General features: G+C 44.6%; 1 pseudogene; it reads left to right on the top strand.

Annotated features, from left to right (window-relative positions):
• Positions 1-769: 769 nt before the first annotated feature.
• On the top strand, positions 770-868 carry LOC131900279 (U6 spliceosomal RNA; annotated as a pseudogene).
• Positions 869-16,947: the final 16,079 nt, after the last annotated feature.

Here is a 16,947-nt window from a genome sequence, read left to right as displayed (position 1 = left end):
AAAACAATTAATTAATGCAATCCATTACTTGGTAATGTAACAAAGAAAAAACACAATAATATTAATAGATTCAGAGAAAGGTTTTGATGAAAATATCAATGTCAGTCACAATAAGACCCTCAGTAGACTAGGAGTAAAAGAGCCTGTGTGGCGGTGTACATTTGCAATCCCAACACTACAGACAAAGAGGCTAGAGGATTTTGAGTTCGAGGCAAGCCTGAACTTCATTGCTATATCCCATCTCAAAAAAAAAAAAAAAAACAAACCAAAAAGAAAACAATCTATAAAATATCTACAGCAAACATTCTTTTTTTTTTTTTTTTTTTTTTTTTTTTTTTTTTTTTTTGTTTTTCGAGACAGGGTCTCTCTGTGTAGCTTTGCGCCTTTCCTGGAACTCACTTGGTAGCCCAGGCTGGCCTCGAACTCATAGAGATCCGCCTGGCTCCTTCTTAATGGTGAGACTCAAGGAGCTTTTCCACTAATATCAGGAACAAAAGCTAGGATGTCCCCTGTCGCCGCTGCTTTTCAACATCTTACAGGGAAGCATGGACAATGCAATATGAAGTAAAGGGTAAACAGAGAAGGAAGAGGAAAACCTACTCACAAATCACATGATCATAGGATCATAGAGGTAGACAATCTGAAAAAAAAAAAAGAGTGAGCTCTGGCAACTAATAGCAGTTATTGCAAGGTTACAGGACACAGGGTTGACATCCAAAAGCCAACTGCAGTGAATAAGTGAAATCCGGAACTAAAACCATGTTACTATGGTGTTTTCTTCAGTACTATGTAAAGCTGAGACAATACAGAGATTAGTGTGGTCCTGTGCAAGGATGACAGACAACAATATGAAATGTTTCATAGTTTTAGTGTATCCTTACCTCAAACTTATCAAGACATACATGCCAAATATGTATAATCTACTATACATTAACCATAACTTATGCACTGTTTTAAAAATACGTTATCATATGTTAGCATTCCCAAAGCATCAAACACTTGAGTAAAAATTTGACATGAGCTATACAACATCTGTATGGAGAAAACTATAAGACTATAGTAATAGAAATCAAATAATTAATAAATGGAGGAGATACTCTATGTTCACACAGGAAGATTAAATATTGTCAAGATGCCAGTTCTTCCCAAGTTGATAATATTGCATCTTCCTGTGTGAACATATAGAAACCACAGAAAGTTATTTTCCGGATATAACCAAACTAGTTCTAGAGCTTTATATATAGAAACACAGAAGACCCAGAATAACCAACTCCATCCTGAAGGAGAGAAACAGAGTTGGAGGACCAACACTATCCAACCCCATCAAAATCACACGCAAAACAGCAGCAGTCAAGGCTGTGGTGTTAGTGAATGAACAGACACACAGTTCCATGGAACACAGAAGTAGGCCTACTTGAATCAGTCAGCTACTCTATGAGAAAGGAACAAAGGAATCTTTTCAACAAATTGTGCTGAAACAAATGAACATTTACATACCAAGGAGAGAGAGAGGGAGAGAGAGAGAGAGAGAGAGAGAGAGAGAGAGAGAGAGAGAGAGAGAGAGAGAGAATACAGACCTCACACAAAAATTAACCTTTAATTGTTCACAGACCTAAATGCAAAGTTGCAAAACCACACAACCCCTAGGAGGTAATATAATTCAAACTCTAGATGGCCTTGTATACAGTGATGCTTATCTTCCCCTTGATTATTAGTTTACTTATAATGCTGGCAGCCTTCTTCATCTAGGACTTTACAGTTTTTCTTAAATGAATAAATTTCAGCAGGGTATGGTGGCTCACACCTGTAATCCCAGTCCTCAAAAGGCAGGCCCTGGAGGATTACCACAAATGAATTCCAGGCCAGCTTGAACAACAGAGTGAGAGTCTGTTGCAAAAAGCCAAAGCAAACACACAAACTTTAGTTTTCAGAGAACTTTTGGATCCATAGCAAAAGTGTAGCAGTTGTGAAGTTCCAATATAATCCCTGTCTTCATAGGTGCTAAACAACCTCCACTATCAACATATCACACCCGAGCTGTACATTTGTTATAATCAATGAATCTACATTGCAATGACACAACGCCAGAGGCACAATGCATGAAAGAAATCACTGATATGCTAAACGCATTAATAGTACAAATTGTAGACTGGGGATATGGCGCCAAGGCAGAGTGCTGACTCAGCATGCCTGAGGCTCTGAGTTTGAACTGTAGCACTACAAAAAGGAGGAAAATGGTAAATGTTCTGCTCTGCTAAGGGTGCTGTCAAGAGAATGGAAAGGCAAGCCACAGACCGGGAGAAAATGTTCAGAAAAGACATAGCTGATGAAGGCTATTAACCTCAAATATACAAAGATACAAGACTGGACCATAAGAAAATGAAGAACGTGGTTTAAAAATGGGTAAATGACCTGAAGAGCAGCTGCCAAGACAGTTTAGCAGGTAAAACTTCCTTTGCTTGACCACTTGAGTGCAATCCTGGAACCCCATAGTAGTACACACACACACACACACACACACACACACACACACACACACACACACACACTGACGATGATGATGATGAAGACCACAAGATGATGAAAGACCTGAACATTTAACAAAGAAGATATACAGATGGCAAATAAGAATATGAAAAAAATCTTCAAGCTGGGCAGGTTTTTTGTTTGTTTGTTTGTTTTTGTTTTTATTGTTTTTGAGACAGGGTTTCTCTGTGTAGCTTTGCACCTTTCCTGGAACTCACTTTGTAGACCAGGCTGGCCTCCAACTCACAGAGATCCGCCTGGCTCTGCCTCTCAAGTGCTGGGATTAAAGGCGCGCGCCGCCGCTGCCACCACTACCACCCGGCGCTGGGCAGTTTTTAATCCCCTTACTTGGAAAGTGGAGGCAGAGGATCAGGTGTTCAAGGTCCTCCTTAGCTATGTAGTGAGTTTGAGACCAGACTGCACTGTCTCAAAAAAAAAATAGAAAGAAAGAAGAAATATTCAATATTATGTCATAAGAGGATTACAAATTAAAACAATGGTAAAATAGTAATATCTACCATTACAATAATCAAAATCTAGAACCTAACACAACCAAGAATATGGAGCAATGGGAATTTTCACACTCTGCTGGTAGGAATACAACATGATACACACAGTCTGAAAGACAGTTTGGCAATTTATCACAAAACTAAGCATACTCCTACCATATGGTCTGGCAGTCATGCTCTTTAGTATTTTCCCAAATGATAGAAAACTTGTGTTTACATACAGCCTTCATATGTATGTTTAGAGTAGCTTTGATCATAACTACCAAAATTTGGAAGCCACCAAGATGCTCATTAGTAGGCAAATGGATAAGCTAAGATACCATCTGACAATGGAATATTGTTTGGTGCTAAAAGAGATGAGCTACCCTACTTGGGCTTGTGGCCCTATCTCAAACAACAAAAAACAAACCAAAATAAACAAAAACAAAAAGAAATTGAGCTACTTCGCTAAGAAAGTACATGGGAGAACCTTAAACGCATATTGCTAAGTGAAAGAAGCTAATCTGAGAAGGCTCCAGACCAGGTAATGTATATATTGTCAGAGGCAGAAAGCAACACAGTCCTGCAGCCTGAGGAGTTGTCCCATTTAGCAGACTCTATTTAGGCAAAACAGGGTCCTTGACTATGCCACAGAAAAGAATCTTGAGATGAGTTAGAGCAAAGCAAAGTTAGTGAGTTTATTAAGCAGAAAGAGAAATTTTTGTATATGCTTTATATTTAAGTGCAGACATTGAGAGAGAGAAAGGGAGAGAGATGCATCTTGAGTGTCTCAACAACAGCTGTGTTAGAAATAAACTGGGATCTGGGCAGTGGTGGAGCATGCCTTTAATCCCAGCGCTTGAGAGGCAGAGTCAGGTGAATCTCTGTGAGTTTGAGGCCAGCCTGCTCTACAGGGAGAGTTCCAAGACGGCCAAAGCTACACAGAGAAACCCTGATTCAAAAACGGAAAACAACAACAAAACGGAAGAAAGAAAGAAAGAAAGAAAGAAAGGAAGGAAGGAAGGAAGGAAGGAAGGAAGGAAGGAAGGAAGGAAGGAAGGAAGAAATTGGGAGCACAAAGAAAGACACCACCAATCCAACTAAATTGTCTCGAACAGCAAGTTTACTCTTCAAGAGGGTGCACTTGGAAGAGCAAGCACACCAAGACAGGAAGTGAACTTGATTTTTAATCTAGCACAGGTGGTGAGTGTATCTTTTCCCCATTGGCTGGGGTCTGACCTCACAGCTTTTCTTGATTGGCTAGTTTGAAAAGAATCAGCCTAAAAGAAATGACAGAAAGGGGAATGGGGGGGGGGGTGTCACTGCTGGAGGCCATCCTGAAATGCAGAGGTGGTTTTGTGTTAACAAAGGTTTTGCCAGCTTGGGTGGGGGCTTCAAACATTGGCATACAAGTCTTACAAAGTGAGAGATGAAAAGGTTGAAATTTCTTGCTGTAAATGCAAGCCTTGCAATGTTTTATAAAAAAAGACCAATATTTTAATAAATATTTATTATTTATTTAAATAAATATTTGTGTGGGGGTGTTTTATGTCATGTATGTGTGTGCACCATGTATGTGCCTGGTGCCCTTGGAGGCCAGGAGAGGACATCAGGTCCCCCAGAACTGAAGTTACAGATGATTGCAATCCACCATGTGGATGCTGGGAATCGAACCCAGGTCTCTGGCCCCGGGAAAGACTAACACTTAATGTTACTTACAGGCATAAGGTTTTGTGACTTTTGAAGTAGCATTGCTCGGAGGATATAATTTACAATCAGGTCCAAAGATTAAGCAAAGTTTAAAAATGAAGTAAAAATACATGAGCTGCTTCTCTTTGTCTTCTTAAAGAATTTGCTTTTTGTAAGTGAAATCGTAAGATGGCTTTGTGATGCACGTTGCTCAGGCTCAAGGAGGAGGGAGGGAGGGCTGACTCTGCTCACCTGAAGGGATGCACATGTTCTGGTTTACTTGTTGATTTGTATTGCCCTTGTTTAAGTCATCTCTTGGAGAAAGAGAATACTGTCTCTGTAGGTTATCTTTATTTTGTCCATTGTGTTGAAGTTATCGACTCTCTTCTTTCCCTTCCATGTCCCTTTAATTTTCCCTGGCTTTCTCTCCTGCCTCGTTATGACATTTCAGAAAAAGCAAAACTACAGCGACAGTAAAAAATAAAAAATAAAAAATAAAAAAATCAGTGCTTGCCTGGTGTTATCGGGAAAAGAAGGACGAGCAGATGAAACACAGAGAATGTTTAGGGTGGCAGAGGTATCCCGTATGGTACAAGAGACAATGCAGACCCCTCCACATTAGCACAACACCAGGAGTGAACCCTGATGTAAACTGCTGGCTTCGGTGATAATGATGTGTCGTCAGCCATAACAAATGTTCTTCTGTGATGTGTGGTATCTGCATTGGAGGAGGCAGGCCATGATATATGCAGGAGAGATGTGGGAAGGTTCTCTGGGAACCTTCAAACCACTCTATAAAGTAGTGTAATTTATAAAATTGTGAGTCCCTGGAAATGGTCCTAAAAGCATACAAAGAATGAAAAAAAAACCCCACTTATTCAAGAAAATCCAAATTTCAGTATGAAAAGTGAACTTGAGATATTTCAAACAAGGCTCACTCTCCCCTCCCCCGCCCCTTCTCCTTCCTGGTGGTGCCAAGGGACAGAAACCCTACCCCTGGCTATTCCCAGGATCACAGGAATCCTCCCTAGCTCCCGGTGGGAGAGCTATCTTTCCAGGAGGAGTGAGACAGGAACATTTCTCATCCTCTCCTCAGTGACCTGTTGCTCAGGCTTAGTTCCAGGTGAAGGAGCCTGAGAGGTGGGGGCTCCCTTCTGCCGTGCGGCTCCATCTTGTGGGCTAGAACACCACCAAATGTCCTTGGCTTGGCCTCTGGGGCTCAGGTACTAGGTGAGGCAAAGCAAGATCCAGAACAGTGGTGATGCCCCTTGGGTGAGTGCTCAGCTCCTAAATGGAGAGGAAGGAGGGGATTTACTCAGAAACTGGCCATTGTCTTTGACCTTAGGACAAAACTGTGGCTCAGAGATTTTTGCCCCGGGAGAGAAGCAGGTTGTAGAAGAGAGAGTTTTAAATGACTCCCAAAAGGAATTGATTTCATTTCTAACAGCATGGAGAAATCCATGCCTGACAAGGGGAGGTAGGGGAAAAGGCAATGGCTGGGGTCCTGGTGGATGCCTTGGAGATATAGCAAAACTACAGACTAGCTAGTTTTCTGGAGAGAAATAGGAAACAGCAGAGATAAACCCACCAAGGGTCAGAACAAATCTTAAACACTAATCTAGGGAACTGGCACTTCAAAAAAAAAAAAAAACAACCATAATTTGATTAGATTAGGGAGCAATTTATGCCTCGGGTATTTTTTAAACCAACAGAATTAGCATCTAACAATTAGTGGGCTTACCCACTAGGTGTGATCAGGGAAAGAGACAGCCAAAAAGCCCAGTCAAAACCCAGGACTGTGAGGGCACCCTAAAGATCATTTCCGGCTGGCCTGCAGAGGATGACCTTTGTGAAAATTATGCACCCTGAACTAAGCGAAGAAGTAACATGAAGAAACGCTGGGGTGAGGTGTGGAGAGACCAATGCCAAAAGTTGCTGGAATGTGCCAGTTTCCTAAAATGTGCAATTCCCAATGAAAAAAGTACGAAATGTGAAAAACGAGTTAACATTAAGCCATATCCTAGAAGGAAGCCCATCAGAGCCAGGCATGAGAGCACCCGCCTGTAATCCCAGCACTTGGGAGCTGGAAGCAGGAGCACCAGAAGTTCAAGGCTACCCTCAGCTACCTAGGAAGTTTGTGGCCAGCCTGCACTGCTGAAGACCCAGTTTAAATAAACAAAGAAATAAGCCCACAAACAAACAAAATCCCTGAACCTACAAACACAACGTAACTCCTACTCAAATCCCTATGGCCCTTTTTTTGCATAAATGGAAGAACTAATTTTAAAATTACATGTATTTCCAAGGCACACTTTGGAATTTCTAAGTCCAATCAGTCTTGGAAAAGAACAGCAAAGTTCGAGAACACACACTTCTGATTTTTAGTCATAATGAGGCAGGGGAATAGGACAGAGAGTAAGGTCCAGAAGACCTTTCCGAAAGGCTGCAATATTAGCTTATGAAAGAAACTGGCAAATAGAAGGCTCAAACACACTTCCACCCCTCCATTCTCCTCCCTCTTCCACTGCCTGTCCCCCAGTAAAAGCACTATAGTTTGGGCTGGCCTTGAACTCACAATCTCCAGACCTCAGTGTCCCAGGTGTTGGAATTACAGGTGTGCTTTATCACACCTGTCTTTGCAGGCTGTTTTGATGGTATTGATAATATTGACATTTTAACAACATTAAGTCTTTCAAAATCCATAAATCTGGGCATGTGCATAAGCACTTCCGAGTGTCTAAAGAGGATTTGTTGTCCATTATAGTAGCAAAGCACACCCCTGAACAGGTGGAGATTTCAAATGCAAATGAAGTATACGATATACGAAGCTGTATGAACAATTGCACTTAACAGAACATACTCAAGATAGCCCAGTGTGGGCTGAAGAGATGGCTCCGGTGGTTAAAATCGAAAACCCCAAGGTACACCCATACATTTAAGGACGGCTGATTTTGGGCAACAGTGGCAGCATCATTCAATGGGAAAAGAGCACTCTTTCCAATAAACGGTACTGTAAAATGGGATCGCCACATGTAAAGAACAAAGTTGAATTTTTACTTCTTTATACCAATGTACCAGAGAGAGAAAGAAAGAGAGGGAGGGAGGGAGGGAGGGAGGGAGGGAGGGAGAGAGAGAGAGAGAGAGAGAGAGAGAGAGAGAGAATATCAACTTTGGATTTAGCAATGGTTTCTCAGATATGACAGCAAAAACTTTGTAAGAGAAGAAATAATTAGATGAATTCAACTTTATGAACATTTAAACCTTCTATGCACTAAAAGACCCTACCAAGACAGTAAAATACAACTTACAGAATGAATGAAAATATTTGTAAATTACTTATCTGATTCTAGTATGCAGAATATATAAAGACCAATTACAAGTCAACAATAAAAATATTATCCAGTTATAGGAAGGAAAAGAATGTGAATGAATACCTCTCCAAAGAAGACAGACAGATGACCTACTAACATAAAAAGATATCTAGCATAATGAATCATTAAGGACCTATGACTCAAAAGTACAGTGAGACCACACTTTTTACTCACTGAGATGGTTCTGATAACCGTGACACTGGATAGCTAATGCTGAGAAAGAGCATGGAGAGATGATATAGCCTGGGTTAGTTTCCTTTCTGTTGCTCTGATAAACACAACAGCCAAAAGCAACTTGGAGAGGAAAGGGTTTATTTGACTTTCACATGCCAGGTTGCAGTCCATCACTGAGAAGTCATGGCAGAAACCTAGAAGCAGGAGCAGAGACGATGGGGGAGCACTGCTTACGGGCTTGCTCCCGGTGGCTCATGCAGCCTGATTTCTTATATGCCCCAAGCCCACCTGCCCAGTGCTACTGTCCACAATGGGCTGGTTGGACCCTCCCACACCAATCATTAATCAAGAAGATGCTTTACAGACTTGCCGACAGGCCAATCTCATGGAGACACTTTTTCAATTGAGGTTCCCTCTTCCCATATGACTCTAGCTTGTGTCAAGTTGACAAGAACTAATTGGCACAAGCCACTCTCCTGTATATTCCAAAGTTCAGACATAGTCTCCAAGAGAGTATTCTCTCTCTCTCTCTCTCTCTCTCTCTCTCTCTCTCTCTCTCTCTCACACACACACACACACACACACACACACACACACACACACACACACACTATCAGGACTGGTGAGATAACTCAGTGTGTAAAAAAACAAGTGGACATCGGGCGGCGCACGCCTTTAATCCCAACTCTCGGGAGGCAGAGGCAGGCGGATCTCTGTGAGTTCGAGGCCAGTCTGGTCTACAGGCTCCAAAGCTATACAGAGAAACCCTGTCTCAAGAAATCATAAAAAAAAGTGGATAAAAACAAGACTTGCTTACTGCCAGTCCCAACAATCCCTGAGAGTCATGTGGTAGTGGGAGAGAACCAACTCCTACAAATGTATTATGGCTTCCATACTCGTGTAGTATTGTACACACATGTGCACACACGTAAAAATATTTTTTTCATTAGAAAGAATTTCCTTTAAAATTGTCAACTATCAATTGATGAATGGATAAGCAAAATGTGGAGTATCCATATAATTTACTATCTCTCTACACAAAAGGAATGTGTTGACTCATCTCACAACATGGCTGAATTTCAAAGCAGTTTATGCTAAGTGAATAAAGCCATTTCTAAAAGAAGGCGTGTTGTATAATATTTATATGGAATGTCCAGAATAGGCAGATCCATACAGACAGATAATAGATTAGTCATTGTCTATGTCTGGGGAGTGGGGAGTAAAGGACGCTGAGAGTTTGGAGGTCAGGGCTAACAGGTACTATGTTTATTTGTGGGAATGATGAAATGTTCTAAAATTGATTGTGGTGGTAATTGCGCATTTGGTTTGGTTTTTTCCCTTTGTTTCTTTTTTCTCTTTTTTCTTTTGACACAGAGTTTTACTGTGTCACCTAGGCTGCCTCGGAACACGTTCTTCCTTCCAGAACGAACGGTTCAGTTGGTAAAGTACTTGCCATGCAATCATATGAACCTGATGATGTGGGCTTGCAATCCCTGTGCTGAGGGGGTGAAGATAGGAGGATGCCTAGGGCTCACTCATCAGCCAGCCTAGTCTACCTGGTGAGCTCCAGGCCAATGAGAGACCCCATCTCAAAAAATAGGTGGTTGGAGTCTGAGGAGTGATACCCAAGATTCTCCCGTGTCCTCCACATGCATATGCACATGTGTAAATGCACCAACGCACAAACATGCACACACACAGAGTGACATCTATGTTGACTCTTGGTTTTGTAAAGCAACAAATATTCGTGGATTCAATTTGATCAGGCTTAGGGCTTCTCTTGGCAATGTCAGCCTTGAGGCTGTGAACAGAGCTGTCCCATGTGCATCCCCGATGGGTTGTAGATGCATGGCTGTGGCACAGCGGGAACGAAAGATCCCAGGTGAGGAAGAGCTCCACCTCCAGCCCCTCCCAATTTTCTGGAGACTTCTAGATGCCTCCATACTGGACTTGATGCCCTAAGTTTTCTCTTCCATTGTTGTTGTGGAATATTATTTTAAGATGTATTACATTTGTTTATGCTCTGGAACATTTGTTTTAATGGTGCAAAAATGTGTTGCATTCTTTTATGTTGCATTTGTTTAACTCTGTGAAGCTCTGTTACTTTGCCTGTCTAAAACACCTAATGGTCTAATAAAGAGCTCAACAGCCAATAGCAAGGCAGGAGAAAGGATAGGTGGAGCTGGCAGGCAGAGAGAATATATAGAAGGAGGAATCTGAGAAAAGAAAGAGGAAGTAGCCAAAGAAGGAGGAGGACTCCAGGGGCCAGCCACCCAGCTATAGTCAGCCATGGAGTAAGTAGTAAAGAATGGAATATAGAAAGGTAAAAGCCCAGAAGCAAAAAGTAGACAGGATAATTTAAGCTAAGAAAAGCTGGCTAGAAACAAGCCAAGCTAAGGCCCGGCATTCATAAGTAAGAATAAGTCTCCATGGATTTATCTGGGAGCTGGGTGGCAGGCCCCCAAAGAACAAAGAGCCAAAGAGTGGAAAAAAACAATTACACATTGTGATGAACTTTTTCTCTATGACAGCACGTTCTAGTCTGGAGGCTCTTGCACGTCTACTTTTCCTTTGTTTGGTTCCTGGATGCTGATCGTTTGTAACCAATTTCAAACTCTCGGGCTTGAGCTGGGGCCACTTGCCATTAGGAGACCAGGGCTGAAGGCTTGCCTTTTCTGGTCTGTTTTTAGGTAAGGCCCTTAGTGTCTCTGAGCCTATTTCCTCATCTGTCAGGGGGGAAAACAACAATTCCCACTTAGAAGACTTTTTGAAGATTCAATGTGATAATACATTTGGAAACGTCTGATGAGTGTGATAATAGCTTGTTAAAGGAAATCATTTGCTGCGTCAGTTAACAGGAATTGATCTCCTTTAAACCTAGTCTAGGGAACAAAGAAACAGAGAGCTGAGGAAGGGCTGATTTGATTCCCAGGCTCTTGCCTATGTATAGCACAACCAGGAATGTTGCCACCCAGCTCCCCACTGCGTAGTTTGGGGCAGCCAGTAAGCAGATAAACGATCTCATGTAAAATAGTGTGGGTCCTGTTGCCATTTGCTCACACTGCTGCCCAGCAACAGCCCATCTCAGCCACATGAATGATGGATGAAGTAAGCCAGCAACTGTTGGTCCTTGCATGGCCTTTTCCTAGGGTCAAGGAGTTTTATTGTTCCTAGCTGCACAGTGAGCTTGGAAAGAAGGCTTTTTGTGAAATCACTGGTAGGCCACTGGGACTGGCTATCACTTATGGTTTGAGCTGCCCAACCAGCAAGGACCCCTGCTAAATCTGTTCTGTGAGTTGGGGGTTGGGCATGGCGAGAAGTCAGAGAATCCCCAGGCCTAGCAAGGCTCTGGCTTGCCAGTGATTTATTCTTTCTGCGCTTGCTGGGGACATTCTGAAGGAACTTTCAGGCCCCCAGTCTGCCTCTGGGGTTTGGAATGCGGCTTGTCCTCACCCCCCACCCTCACCACACACACATTCCTGAGCCACTGTCGAAACCCCATGCCTGTCCCAGATCAGCTTGCTCGGCACCACCAGGAGACACTTTTTTTCTGGAGCCCTGCTACCTCTTCTGCCAGATGTGAGTGCCCCTCCTCCCTGGCTCTTCTCTGTTTTTCTCCCAAGGCATTTACCACAGTCTGTCTTGTATAAAGTTATTTATATGCTTGTCTTATCCCTCCTTCTTGACCACAGTCAGGGACTGGGGCCAGCTTCTCTCTCTATCCCTCCCAGTGCCTGACACGGCATTCGAGTACACTCCATCTGTCAACAGACATTTACTGAGCACCTACTGGGCACGTGCTGAGCACAGAGGAAGTAAACCCTGGAACGTGCTCACAACCCTGCTACCACCGTTTTGCACACCTTTCCCCGGGGCACAGCAGATAGGCAGGGGCTAGTAACAAGTGTGTGTGTGGGGTGCGGGGGATGTAACTGATTCCTCTCTTCCTCTGGGGAGTAAGAAAAGTCCTTAAGACTTGTGCTTTCTCCCAAAGTCCTAATTGCTCGCTCCAGTTCTCCCTCCAAGCCCAGCTCAAAGCGTGTCCCCTTGGAGGGCTATACTCAGAAGCAACCACCAAGAACCAGTATACCAGGCAGAGTTCCCGTCACACCACCTAAGTATTTCTGTCCTCTCCTATCACCAGGGCTCACTTGTGTGCCCACATCCAGTACAAGGAGGTTGTGTGCCCTTCAGTCGTTACATGCCAAGAGAGTGCCTGCTTTCTGGAAACGCCAGTCGAAGAAAAGCTAAGGTTCCCGTTCTATGGCCTGATCTGGTGTTTCAGGAGGACAGGGGAAGTCGTCCTCTTGCACTCTCCCCTGAAGAAGTGAGTCTTGCTTCTCCAGAGCCAGGAGGAGACTGCCACCATATCTTAGGAGCAAGGCGGAGAAAACCAAGTCTCCACTCTTGAAAAGAGAATGAGGGAAGAGTGGGGCTGGGCCAGGCATGCTGCATGAGGGTCATGACTGGCCAGCATCCTCACCCAGTTTCTGAGTACTGCTGGAACTCGGGGCATGAGAGAACAAAGATGGATTACACTTCTTTTGTATTTGTAAAACTGTTGTTTAGAAAGGTTTTGTCACGGAAAGGGCATGTGCTCCAGACCGACAAGACATCTTAGTGTCTTGCCCATCATCTCATTTCATTGATAGAAGAAACACTCAAGCCTGCAAGAGAGTAAGGTCTGTCTCAGGTCACCCAAATGTCAATGTCAGAGGACTAAGCTTTCATGAAGAACTGACTTCCAAGTTTCTGCTGGCCCCCAGTCCTCAAAATCTAAGGCCACAGCTCCTGAGAATATTCCAGTCTTAGACTAACCCACCCACAACAGACCCCTGTTCTCCTCACTTAGGCCGTAGAGAAGGGTGAAGGTGAGCCAGGGGACGAAAGTTTGGGTGCAGTGGAAAAGGTCGCTAGGCTGGTTCTAGTAGTGCTGCTCAGATTCACACCCCAAATAAAACCCAACACCCTGTTTACTTCCAAGGTGTCACGTAGTAGAGCCAACTCTGTCTCAACAATGTAAAAATGGCGGTCAGAGGAGAACCCAAATGTAACCTCAAGAAAGAACTTACCGATGCCTCGTGTGGCTAATGTGACTTCCAAGCAGCTCTGTTGTTCAAGATCAGTGATCCTTCTCCCGTTGTTTCACAGACACGCCCACCACTCTTAAGGCAGTTTTCTTTTTTATTTGTTTATTTCACTTTATTTTCTGTGTTTGGATGGTTTGCCTGCTTATGTCTGTACACCACATGCGTGCCTGGTGCCTGCAAAGGCCAGAAGAGGGAGTCGGATCCCCTGGAATTGTTACAGATGATGGTAAACCATGTGGGTGCTGGGATTCAAACTCAGGTTCTCTGCAAGAGCAGTCTGTGCTTTTAGCACAGAGCTCCCCAGCCCCTGAGGAAGCTCTCTTACGAGCTGTTAGGGGAGGTGGCACTCAGAGGCTGGCATTCTCCTCTACTGCTCAGTGGCTGCAGTATGGGGCACACGGAGGCAAGTTCCTTGCTCTGTAAACTGCTGTCTCACTTATCTGTGTGGTACTTGGGACAAGGCAGGAATGGGGCAGGACTAACTTTCCTGTCTCCCTAGAGGTCCTGGCAAAGCCCACAGCATGAATCAAATGAGAAAAAAGTGGAGTCAAGAAGATAGATTAATCTACACTATTTGAAAGATTCCCATTACCCCCTCTGTCATTTTTCCCTCACCTCACAACTTACAGAGGGACACAGAAATAACTGGTGCTAAGATTAGCTTCCAACCCACGAAACTGGCTTTTATTTGTTTATTTATTTTCGCTTCCCCAGCTCAGCAGACTCTTTTCGAGACTTGATCATGTGTACAACTGGGATCCATAGAGAGGAAGACACCTGATCCTTTCTCTGCCTTCCACATAAGTGCACAGCCTAGGAGAAAGGCACAACCGGCCTTGGACACAAGTAACTTTCCTTCTGGGAACCAGGCTGTGTGCCCTGTGAGGACTCTCCAAGTACTGACAGAGGAGTGCTCACTTCTGCCCAAGTCATTAAGGAGGTACCACTGGGCTGAGCCTTAAAGAATGGGTCAGTTTTCCTTACCAATAAGAAATGACATTGGAGCCGGGCGGTGGTGGTGCACGCCTTTAATCCCAGCACTTGGGAGGCAGAGGCAGGTGGATCTCTGTGAGTTCAAGGCCGGCCTGGTCTGCAGAGTGAGTAGGACAGCTTAAGCTACACAGAGAAACCCTGTCTCAAAAAAAAATCAAAAAGATATGACATTGGAGGTGGGCATGATATAATCCCATATACCTGTAATCCCAGCATGTGGGAAGCTGAGGCAGGAGGATTTAAGTGCCAGGCCAGCCTGGGCTATACAAGGAGGTCCTGTGTCCAAAAGAAGGGATGGGAGAGAAAGAGAGGAGAGAAGGAGGGAAGGGTGGAGAAGGAATGAGGGAGAGAGAAAGAAGAAGGGGAGGGGACGAAGGGAAGAAATGGCTTTTAGATGGTGGGAGCCTTTGAAAGCAGTTTTTCAGATTGTTCTTGCCATCACAGCCACGTGACAGGGAAAGCTGGCTGTATGATTAGCCACAGTTGAGAGAGAAGCAAACAGACGGATAGAGGATGAGCCTGGTAGATGAACCACAACTCCGGCCTCCTGCTGCCCTGTGAAGCTGTCAAATAAGCAGATGTGAGGGGAACAGGGGGCCAGGCACAACATGGTTTAGATATAGTAGATACGGCCATAATGAGGACTGTGTAAGAAACTGGTGACCACTGGTTAGGAAGACTGCTTGAGACCAATTTGTCAGTAACTGAAACTCCAGGTAAAGGGTCTGCATGTTCACACTCACTGTTTTATAAGGGTAGGGTCCTAGCTACTCCGGAGCCTGAGGCAAGGGGACTGCTTGAGCCCAGAAGTTCCAAAGCAGCTTGGGCAACAAAAATAGGATCCCAGAAGAGGTAGAAAAGCAGGAAGGTGCTGCTTGCACTTGAATTTAGGCTCCCCTCAAAACACTAGGGTGGTTCTGGTCCTCCTCCTCAGCCATGAGTAGATTTGCAGAGCAGGCATGCTGAGACACTTCTGCAGGGCGATTAACAACAGCAGCAATAATAACGGAGCAGCTTGCTCTGCAGATCCCATGGAAGGGGCAGTGGGGTCAGGGAGCAGAAGGCAGGGAGGAGAAGAGCAAGATAAAGGGAGGGCCAGGAAGGGAAATGAGGCTCTAGGCCACATCCTGACAGTAACTCGGGCTCAGGCCCAGGCTCTCCAGAGATGCCCTGGCGCCTTTCCCACTAGGACAGATTGAACTCAAGGCAATCTGTTTCCCCTTTAGCATACTGTTGTCACAGGCACGAAGACAGCCTGTGGAGGAAACTGTTACTAGCTGTCCAAGAATATGAAGTTTGAGGGTGTCAGAAGACCCTCATGAGGCATGTCCTCTTGGCTTCAGCCCCTTGCCTGGCAAGCCCAGGCAATTTCCTGAAGCCCCAGCATTCCCAGATGTCAGATGATCCCTGCTGGGTTAGCCAAAGAGCTCAATGAGCTAGAAGGCCTAGTACAGTGCCTGGGTCAAGGTAGGGACTCTATAGGAAAGCTCCCCAGGGAATGCCCAAATACAGGGGAGGCAAGAAGCACTCTCACACGCAGAAGGATGAGTCTCATGTGGACTTCTTCAGGACAGAAACTGTATGGATGCTTTCCAAGCAGTGCCTTGGGACAATGTGGGCCAGGGAAGTGTGGAGCCGAGGGAGAAGTCCTGACCCTCTCTCTGGAGGGGCCAGGTTGATAATGAAAGTGCACTGAAGAGGTTCTTCTATAGAAGAGTAATTCTAGGGTTCTTAGGCATTGCTACCCACAGCTCAAATGTTTCCATTCTGCCAAACTCTTGTGTTAGAGATCATTACCGCTTGAAGGTGCAATTTCTCCCAAGTGCGAACACTTGGCCCCAGGCATAGACACTGTTTTGGAAGGCTATAGAACCTTTGGAGCGGGAGGCATGGCTAGAGTTGGTTCACTGGGGACAGGCCTTTGGGGGTGACTGCAGGGGACTGCCACTTCTTGCCTGATCTCTAATATGTGAGAAGCAAACTCCTGCTGCCCCAGAACAAGTCACCTACCATAGTGAACTACTACACCCTCTGAACCATGAGCACAAATAAATCCTTCCTCCTTTAACTTGCTTCTGTCAGAAAAGCAACGAACACAGAACCCGAATCCTCAAATTCATAGATCAGCGGCATTTTGAGGAGGAGCCTCTGGAGGGGAATTAAGTGACAGCTCTGGTTTAAATCTGGCTGTACCTCATAGGATCATAATCTGAATGCGCAGTCTCTAACTGGTGGCACAGTTGTGAAGGTTGTGGAGCCTTCTTTTTTCCCTCCTGGGACAGGATTTCTCTGTGTGTAGCCCTGGCTATCCTGGAACTCGCTCTGTAGGCTGGCCTCGAACTCACAGAGATCCATCGTTCTCTGCCTCCCAAGTGCTGGGATTAACAGCGTACACCACCACACCCAGTGACTGTGGAGCCTCCTATGTGCAGCCTAGCTGACAAAAGTAGGCCACTAGGGTGGGCCTCTGAAGGTTCCATCCACTTCTGGTTCTGACCAACATTTCTACTTTCTGGTCTGCCCCCACGTGAAGAGCTGCCACCTCACGGTTCCGTCCCCTTCCTTTTCACCATGAGGGACTAAAATCCCTCTAAAATGGCTAGCCAAGATAAACCT

This window comes from Peromyscus eremicus, chromosome X (assembly GCF_949786415.1).
Source record: "Peromyscus eremicus chromosome X, PerEre_H2_v1, whole genome shotgun sequence".
In the NCBI taxonomy this organism is placed as follows: Eukaryota; Metazoa; Chordata; class Mammalia; order Rodentia; family Cricetidae; genus Peromyscus; species Peromyscus eremicus.
The sequence above is the reverse complement of the archived record's forward strand: the minus strand, read 5'-3'. Positions and strand labels throughout refer to the sequence as shown.